The sequence below is a fragment of the Lagenorhynchus albirostris genome, chromosome 20 (assembly GCF_949774975.1).
Source record: "Lagenorhynchus albirostris chromosome 20, mLagAlb1.1, whole genome shotgun sequence".
NCBI lineage: Eukaryota > Metazoa > Chordata > Mammalia > Artiodactyla > Delphinidae > Lagenorhynchus > Lagenorhynchus albirostris.
The window spans coordinates 57,212,752-57,222,765 of NC_083114.1; the positions used below are offsets into that span (position 1 = coordinate 57,212,752).

The window sequence follows — 10,014 nt, forward strand, 5'->3', positions numbered from 1 at the left end:
TTTATAAAAAGAAGTTGCTGTGCCTTCCCAGCCTTCCACCTGCTTCAATGTTTTGTCTGCTTCCCCATGAAGTTTGTACTTGGACCAAAGAAACAAGACTCCTATTCCTCAGGGTTCTAGATCCTGGACACGGAAAGAGTTTTTTTAAACGGTGATTTCAGCTCACTCGGCTCGTAGGATGTTGCCAAGCATTTCTACACAAAAACAGAGATCACAACATGACGCCGAATGCAGGTGCATTTTCCAAGGAGGGGGGCGACGGAGGCCTCATTTAAATAGTGCTTGTGTCCCTGAGCTCTGTGTGACTTCAGAATCTTAGAAGCTGACACCAAGAAATTCCCTTTTCATGATTCAAAACAATCCTTCCATCTGAGTTACCATTAGGGCCCATGAGGAGACAGTCTCAAATTTCTCCTGACTTATTTCTGCACTCTTTCCAGATTAAAGCATAACAACCATATGAAATCTAAAGACTGAATTACGACTTTCCAAAAATCTTGACCCCAGGACATTAGCTTGAATTCCACAAAACACACACTACCAGCTTCCTACGAATAGCTTTCCACATTTAGAATCTTGAAAAGAGCCTGTATCGAGAAACTATTATTGTCTTATTTCCATTGCTAATGACAGAATTTGTTCCATATGTGGAGCATCATTTAGAAATTCTACCATTTCTGCCTGGAAAGGGGGGAAAAAAGGATCTTTTTTGGCAAAATGGAAACTTTTGTCACTTCCAGCAGGTATGCTCCAAAACAGATTTATGTGTGTCTATGGGCGCACACACACGATGTGCATTCGGACTCTGGTGGAGCTGACGATTACCCTCTCACACCTGCCAGCGTGTGAGCGGGTAATTGTCTTAATGTTCCGCTCTGAAGAATGTCTTTCCTATCAACCTGCCCGCATGCCTGAGTGGCCGCAAGTGAGCAGAAAACTTCCTTGCCTGCCCTTCTCACACTGAAAATCACCGATTCATGAGCAGCTGGGAAAGTACTTTAATTAGGAATAGGGCTTTCACGTACCTTCATTTTAGGGCTCTATTCTTGATACGTTCTTAATTAAGAATAGATGAAAACATCAGGTGACTGGAGTCCTCGATGGGCACAACTCAGGAGAACTGATACTGGGTTGATGAACAATGCGTAAATTCCCCCATTTTCAGCTAAAGTATTTAAGGGCCTGATATAAATGTAATAGACAGATCATCATTTTTACCCAGGCTATCACCAATGAGGTAGAACATATTCCTGGGAAACTGAGAGGTTACATGTGGTGTTCTTCATGTTAAGACTATTTATAGGCCGAGCCAAAATGAAGCATAAGCAACGGAAAAAAATAGTTCAGGGCTTCACTCTCAAGGTAGATGTTAAAGGAGAGAGAGCTGTGGACCCACATACACGGTCGAGGAGACAACACGGTGTAAAGGAAGGCATCCAAAGCATTTTTACCATAAAGGAAATATTCCCAATACGGAGTATAAAAGAACAGAAACATGTAACCATGAAGAATAAGTGAGAATAAGTGGGTCCCCTCATAGGGTCGTGGCGTGGAGCAAATAAGAGAGTTTCTAAGGAAGGATAGGAAATAAGGATGGTAAAAGAAAGTGGCCTGGGATGAAAGAGAGGTCGGCTGAGTGTCTAGAGCAGCTATTCCCCTGCGGATGCCAGATAGACCGGCCTGAGTGTGCTCTGGGCACACCGTTGCTATTAGAGCTCTAGGCTAGCAAAGCAACCTCTCAGAGGCTCAGTAAACAGAAGGGAGGGGGAGGGGCGGTAAGGGAGGCGGGATACCCACTCGTCTACGTGAGCCCGATAACTTTGACACCCAACGATGCAGGTAGCCTCACTCAACGTGTGCACAGGCTGAAAAATATACCTCTTTGGCCAACAAAAAATAGACACTAAAAAGAAAAAAGCTTGAAACAGTCCGGTTGCTCAGGTAAAAACATGGTCAGTCTCCCATGCTACTCAAAAGTCATACAAGGACTCTACAGCTAACCAGGGGATTCTACAACCAGAAAGTGTGAAGGAAGTAGAAATAGCGAGTGTGTGTGTGTGTGTGTGTGTGTGTGTGTGTGTGTGTGTGTGTGGTGTTTTAACGCCACATTCACAAGAGCTCGGAGCAAATATCCCTATGGAGAGCAATAATACAAAAGAAAGTGCTCGCAAATGGGGAGGGGGAGGGGCTGAAAGTAAAGTGACATGACCTTGACCCCAACTCTCACCCCTCCCACCATCCTTAAAGTAACATCTCTTACTCCTGAGCCTGGGGATTTTTCCGGATAATGCCAAATATAAATAAAACACTTGGCGCAGGGTTGGAAGCGAGCAGGAAAAAGCTAGCAAGTGTACAGGTAACATACAGCAGACACACAACAGCGGTTAGTGAGAGGAAATCTGACAGCCTGCCGATTATTAACGTGAAAAGAAAACAAGTGGTACAAAGCAATATGCACTCCTCGCATACCCAAAACACATTATTTTCAAATAATGCCTTGTTTCCTAAAAGGTAAATTCTGAGTTTATGAAAATCCCCAGAACTCACAGGTATTCACAGTTACCATCCTACTGACAGGACTACCCAGACACAGACGATAAACTACCCGTTTCCTATCTCGATTTTTTTTCCAACTGTCATGATGACTCTATGTTATGATGCAATCTTTTGCAGAATCAAGTCGTTTGACCACTGTGCTTCCCTGAAACCACACTGTCTTCCAATTTCGGTGTTAATATTATTATTACAAAGAATAACAAGTTGCTCAGGGGAGAGTGACATAGGATGTGAAAGTTTTGCTGTCTTCCGGCTGAAATCCAACGCGAGCTCCCGCTCTCTTTCCCAGCAAAGCAACTTTGAGACGCTCGCTGGGTTTGGTACTCGAAGCTACACTTGAAGCAATGACAAAGGGGCGGGGGTGGGGGGGAAGACACCAAGGATCCAGATCTAGCGTTGCGTCCCCAGGTTTGCCAAAGTCTGAGACCAGTACTCTAGACGCACCCGCTCCCCCCTTTTTTTCCCCTTAGAGCGAGAGCGAACAGAGGCTCCCTCGCCCTTGTCTCCAAACTCAGTATCTCGCTACAGCTGGTGCATTGGAAGTTATGAGCACAAACAGATGCTGCAGAGAAATCTGTTTCTATTGCTCAACTGTTCCAAGCATGTCTCAGTATTTTTAGCTCTGGGGGTGTTCTGGTGCGCGCACAAACTCTATAAGCATGGTCTGGAACTCCGGAGCGTGGGTGAGCGCTAAGGCAGAGTGACAGCTGGGCACCTCTGGGGCGGCGGGGCAGGGGAGGGTCGGGGACGGCAGCCCGAGTCCACTCCCCGGGCCGCACAGGCAACGAGAGGGAAGGAGGGAAGAAAACACACAGCAGCCCTTACCTGTTGCCGGCGCAGGAGCATGGGGACATGGCGTGGAAGTGGGGGGTTACAGAGGCATGTAAGATCCAGGAGTTTGTACAAGCGAGCGAGCCAGGGCGAACCAGCATTCCCAAGACCCAGCTTGCCGGCGCCGGGCGGGCTGCGCGCTGGCCGGGGCTCCAGGGCGCTCTGAGCTTTCCTGGGCTCTTTTGAGGCGTCGCGAGCCACCGGCCCGCCTGGCCCCGCCCCCGGCCGCGCCGGCCAATCGCAGCGCGCCTGGCCCCGGGGACCGCGCGGGGAGGGAGGATGCTGCGCCCGCGGCCGCGGGGCTGCCGCCGGGGAGAACCTGCCGCCGCTTCCTTCCCGTTCGGCCCCCGCCCCCCTCCACCGCGCCCCAGCCGCCGGTCCGGCCGCGCAAGGGAGGGGGAAGCTGCGGCCCGGCCCGGCCGGCAGCAGGTGGGAAGCTCCGCGGCCGGGCTCTTGCGGCTGCCTCGTGGCAGCCTGGCCCTTGCGCGAAGCTTCCAACCCCTTCGCCAGCCCTACACTTGCCCTCTTCTGTCGTCTGTGGCTGCGGGGCGGGGCGTGCGCCCCCAGAGGCTCGCGAGGTGCCAGGGTCCGGGAGAAGCGGTGGCAGCCGGGGAGGCTTGCATTTCAGCCTTTCAGCCGGGGCGCGTCTTCTTCTCCCTTCACCCCCCTCCCACCCTCTGAATCCGCCCGCCCCCCACCCCCCACCCCCCCCCAGGACCAGCGGTGCGCTGAAGAGCCGCGAATTAAACGGGGAAAGGGACCGCGACCGGCTCGCAGAACCCAGCGGGATTCAGACGCGCGCCAGGGTTGGAGCTGCCTGGGAGAAGAAGCTATCCCTCCTCCCGGCTCTGGGTCAATTACTTACAAAGCGCCTAGACTGCTCGGAAGGGTGAACCGCTCGCTCGCTCTCGCAGGGCCCGCCCTCAATCTCTGTCTGCACCAGCGCCCGGCACGCTCTGCTGATCTAAAATCAGAGCAATTAAAGAGTAATGAACTCTCTGGAACGGCGACTCCTACAGACACTCAGCGCTGCCGCGCATCAGCGCCTCCCAGCCCTCCTTCCCAGCAGCCAGGCAAGAGCACGTAGACCCTTTCCAGAGACCCTTTCAGAAGCTCCGTCAGCTTCAGCGCGAACCGGGTGTGGACCCTGGAACGTTACAGATTAAACCGTGTGTGTGTGTGTGTGTGTGTGTGTCTGAGTACTTTGGTGTCATAACGCAGCTTTGCTCTTAAAGGATATTTAGGAGTCCCCAAGTTTGAAATCCGTGTGTGTGTGTGTGTGTGTGTGTGTGTGTGTGTGTGTGTGTGTGTGTGTGTTGAATGTGCATTTCCTCAAGCGATCAAATGTGTCTTCCGCGCAGTTTATTTAAACCTCTGAAAGGCCTCCTAGAGACGCCAAACTACTTCAACAAACTAGCTCGTATTCTGGGCGGCACAGCCCGGCTGGATCTGTGCGTATGGGAGAGTGAAACTGACACTTCAAGGAAAGGGTCTGCGCCTGGACCCACCTCCGAGCCTCATACCCGCACGCGGCCCCTAGGAGGTGCTGGTGAAATACGCTTGGGTTTTGCAGATCGCTCTTAATCCTGCCTTAGCAAGTGGGCCACTTTTCCTAGCACCGAGGAAGACGCTGAGATTCAAAGGGTCTGGAACAGGTTGCGCGCGCGGTGTGTCTCTGATAGCCAAGCGCATTGCTGTTTCATTCCATTTGCTGAGATAGTACAGTAGTCCGAGCCCTGGTACCAACTGTCTTGCCTTTTAAAGTCCTCTCCGTGGGAATAATGCTTCACACCAGGGAGGTCTAATTTAACCTGTGTTAAGCCGAGTGTTATTTATAGACCGTTTGGATCAACTCTGCAAAAGAGATGGATGTATAGAAAGCCAGGCTGTAGCCTAAAGCTAAAAGAGCCTGGAGACAGAGGGGCTGACTCTGCGTAACCAGAGCACAGAGGATGAGGTACAGCTCACTGCACTGCAATAAGCTTCCTCTGAAATGGGTTTCCTCATGGATTTCTTCTAAGGAACAGGCGGGAGAGGTCCAATTAATCCTTCAAAGCATATTAAACCTAAATGGAAAGAGGGAGAAATTCATCATCTATAGATGTTCTCTTCTCTACTATGATTCAATCTATGTATCTGTAGATGGCTAAGAATTTTCCAAACCACAGGAATTCGGAGAGGCAACACTCTTATTTCCAGGTAATGAGCTGTAGTTCAAAACCAGTCACCCAGAAAGGGGTGGCATTTCTCTGCAATTAGGATTGAAATTGTTCTACTTTAATTTAATTTAATTTAATTTACTCTAAGTAAACTGAATACACCCCAGGCCAGGAAAGTTTCATATGATAGGAAAAATCTTTAAAGAAATGAATGCACAGTTACAAGATTATGGTTGTTTGTATAAATTTGCTGATGGGAGGGGGGCAAATAAATATATGTATTTATCTGGGCAAAGGGGCGTCTTTCTCATCAGTGTCACTTTCACCTCCCATGTAATGCTATGCAGCAAGGCTTACTTGTTGCAGTAGAATATTAGAGAAAAGTTGATTATTTTAATAAGCAGCTTCCCAATCTGAATAGAATTTTCACCTAAATTATTTAGCTAAATAAGGAAACATGAAGGATTAAATTTTGTTAGTAACTGAAACTTTGTAAATTCAGGATAGCATTGATTAACTCTATTGCTTCATCTTATAAAGAAAAATATAAATTTGCATTTTAATTAATGAGAGAGACTTTTCACTACGTCCCTAGTAGGAAAATTCTAGTGTTCCAAAACATTCAGTGCTTGGGTAAATATACTTTTTTGGAGCGATGCGTGATACAGATTCCTCTAGTCAGAGTATATCTTTTTGGCTGAATCAGTCCTTATTTAGCAAAAAAGTCCCCATTAGTTTTGGACACCAGTGCAGCTGAGTGTTGGGATCCATTTGTGGATTAAATTTTTCCAAGGAAGTGACAATTATGCTCTTACTGATTCCCTCCACGGTAACCACCTATAATATTAAAGCCAAATATTAGTCACAGTCTAGATCTGCAGTCAGATTATGAATGGTCGTGTGACGCAGAAGGAGATTGTTTCACGAGGAACATAAATCTTTCCTTTGCATTTATGTAAAGATCACCAGCAATTAGATATACTTTCAGGTGTCTGTTAACCATCTATGCAGCCCAATTTCATAAAGATGAAAAACTCCTGTTATTTGCATCTACTAGGTAGTAAGAACCACTTACTAGTCTTTGCAGTAATAATTAATAATCATAAATAAGTAAACGTTATGTTGACTTGAAATGTAGACAGGATGAGTTTGCAGTCTGCTGCTATGAGGACAAGCCATCCACTAGGGTATTTTAAGCCACTGAATGTAATCTGTTGGGAAACGGCTTTGGCAATCTCACTTACTGCACTGGTAAGATTTCATCTCCATAATAAATTCAATAAAGAGTAGTAGCTACTTGTTGAGTAGCTACTTTGTACTTTAGCTGTGCGCTAGGTGAGATAAGAGAAGAGCCCTAGGAGGAACAGTTCCTTCTCTTTAAGAATTCACAATCTCTAACTGAGAAGACAGACAGTGCACAAGTGAAATGACTAAATGACAAGATAAGGCAGCCTCTGATTAAGTGCTAAAGTGGATTTGTGAAAAAAGGAAAATCTGGAGAATGAGGAGTGTAGAATGAAATGGATTAGAATGTATGGGGAAGTCTTTAGAATGGAAGACAACACGTGTGACATAATAGCTTGCATAGTTGTGTTAAGGATGCTAAGAGCATACCAGAAGACATGGTTGCCCCTCACTCAGATTTTGTCCATAATGGTATGCCCCCGGCTCTGACTATATGTGTGTAATTGTGTTTATAAATTATAAGCTGCGTCTAAGAATGGCATGTCCTTCCTGCATGCCACTGCCTGCACAGTTTCCTCTAAAGCAGTGGGATTTAGTCCACAAGGCTTATTTGCCATTTGTCACACACAGCGATGATGCCTAACTGATCTGGCAGACCTGGGAATGCAGCATATCACATAATGCAGTGGTCCCCAGGCTTTTCGGCACCAGGGACCAGTTTTGTGGAAGACAATTTTTCCACAGACTGTGGAGGGGAGGGGCGGATGTGCAGGCAGTAGTGCGAGCAATGGGGAGCGGCTGTAAATACAGACGACACTTCGCTCACTCACCCACCGCTCACCTGCTACTGTGCAGTCCAGTTTCTAACAGGCCATGGACCAGTACCAGTCTGTGGCCAGGGGCTGGGGACCCCTGACATAATGGCTTTTCTCAATTGAAATTTGTTTGATTGGGAATTATTTTCCCTTATGTAATATATGCATCCTCAGACTCTAACTGGTTGCCCCTGTAGCACTCTGTACATAGTTCTAGTATAGCATATTTTGTTCCTCTCATGCTGTTACAGATATATTTTTCCCTGTATCTGTCTCCACCTACCAATGGGGAGCTTTTCAAAGTCTGCTGCCAGGTCTTTTTTTTTTTTTTAATCTTTATATCCTTATTGCCCTGCACATGGCCAAGTAAATAAATCAGGCTCAGTAAATGGCAGTTAAATGATGAAAAGAATGAAAGTAACAATATTTTTGAGTATAAAATGACTTTTGAATAATGATTCAGTAATAACTCATTATAATAAACATAAACTATTTCATTTTTACCTGCAATAGCGTGGGCCTATCAGGATACCATAAGAACAGTGTCTTCTACATTAAATGACCCCAGACTAGCTTATTTAAGCCTTTCTGCTTGTTTTTCCTTCTTCTCCATCAATGAGCCTTCACTTCTCATTTTTGCTTCTGCCAGCGTGCCTTGAATTTGCCAGGCTGTCACTGTGTTCTGTCTAATTTGTTGATTCTAATATGCACTGGGCTGAGAAATTATGTAACCAAGGTTGTTTAAAAATATATGCAAAGTAAAAGTAAATATGATCTAAAGGGCTTAAAGTGGATGCATATTTTTGAAATAGTATGAGCATATGCTAAATTTGGAGTTACCTTGTTTTGGTCAGTTTCCTTTTTGGATAAAAAAGCTGCAGGATATGGACTTATGACATCTATTTTAGCTTCTCAGAGCACTTAAATGCTTCAGACCTTGTATTTGCTGTGTTAGGAATAGTTGAGAAGGAGCTCTGGAAAAGTAAGATACCTGTGTGTTTGCAGATATGCACATGTTTATACGTTTCTGTACAAGAAAATCATACACTCATTTGTGAGAAATCATTTGAATGCTTACTCTGTCCATTAAATATATCTTTGTTTTCCATCAGATATGTTAAAACCAACAACAGTAAGTGGGATGTTTCTTTAAGAAGCTCACACTTCCAGAGCAGCTGAGTTATTATTTAGTAAATTCTCTCTGTTTTGCTCTGGAGGCCTTTATTTATCTCATGTGGGTGAGACAATCACACTCTGAAAATGCCGTATTCATCTTAGGGCCAGACCCTCACATTACTGTCATTCTTAACACAATGATTGTGATGATCATTTCATTTGTGTCATCTGTGGCAGGTTAGCACTCTTAGGGGTAATATTCTACAGCTTCGGTTCATTCCCTTTCAACACAGATGGTGGTCCCTTTGACCTGATAGCCCTAAGATGCATGCAACTTGGCTTTTTCCAGAACTAACGATAACAACAACAAAACAAACAACTTTGCACGATCAATGCTCCTCACTGTTGCAGATATTTAAGGAAGGTGCCACAAGCCACAAAGAAAGTGCAAAACATATTTTGAGTAATGTCAACAATACTGTAATGATACTTTTGAAAGAAAGTTTACATACATACCTGAATATCTAAGTTTGGGGGTATGGGCTTTAACAGTTTATGTGTGTGGGTTTCTAAGTGTAAAGTGTATTTAAGTCTTTTTTTTAATTGTCAAACAATATATGCCCGTTGTGAGATACGTACAAGATAAACATTACAAATATAGAAGAATGTAGGAACATACAGAAAATAAAATAAATTTATATTCCCACCATTATAAATACTTTGGTTATCTCTTTCCCTTTGTCCTATAGTTCTGTTTCTATTTTTATATCATTATTTTTCATAATTTTAAATCAATTGTGTCATACTTTTTGAAAAATGAGTACCAAACTTTTTATATTTAAGCATTTGCCATGTAATCAAAAACCATTTGTAAGCATATATTTTAATGTTTGCATATATTTTATTTCCATAGCATGTATGAACCATACTGTAATTAATCATCACCTATTCTTATGCATTTATATTCTTTTATTTTATGCTCACAAGGCTGTATTAACTGTCCTTGTAGATTAATGTTTATCTTCATCTCTTACTGTTTCCTTAGAGTAGGTTTCCAAATATGGAATTACCAGGTCAAAGGGTATGATCTCTTTTTTTTTTTCCAGGTACTATCAGAATTTATTGAAAACCTAATCTAGGGTTTGTGAACTTGCATGGGAATAAATTACATCTTTATTTTCACTCATCTCTAACTGAAATTTGGCATGTTTTCCAATTGTAATGTAAGTCACAGTAATATTAGCATGACCTTGACTTTGTCACCCATAAAAATCATGGATTTTTCACATCATGCTGGAGTCGTTGTAGACATTTCAAAATATCTTTCAAGTTCAAAACTACTTCAAAATTAT

The 10,014-nt window shown here is 44.4% G+C and overlaps 1 protein-coding gene across 7 annotated transcripts in view; it reads right to left on the reverse strand.

The window, feature by feature from the left end:
• KCNJ2 (potassium inwardly rectifying channel subfamily J member 2) overlaps positions 1 to 3,531 on the reverse strand; it is a 544,067-nt gene extending 540,536 nt beyond the window's left edge. For all 7 annotated transcript variants that reach the window (XM_060133887.1, XM_060133889.1, XM_060133886.1 and 4 more), the window contains exon 1: positions 3,382 to 3,531. The gene's annotated coding sequence lies outside the window, so the exon portion shown is untranslated. The remainder of the gene's footprint in view (positions 1 to 3,381) is intronic.
• Positions 3,532 to 10,014: the final 6,483 nt, after the last annotated feature.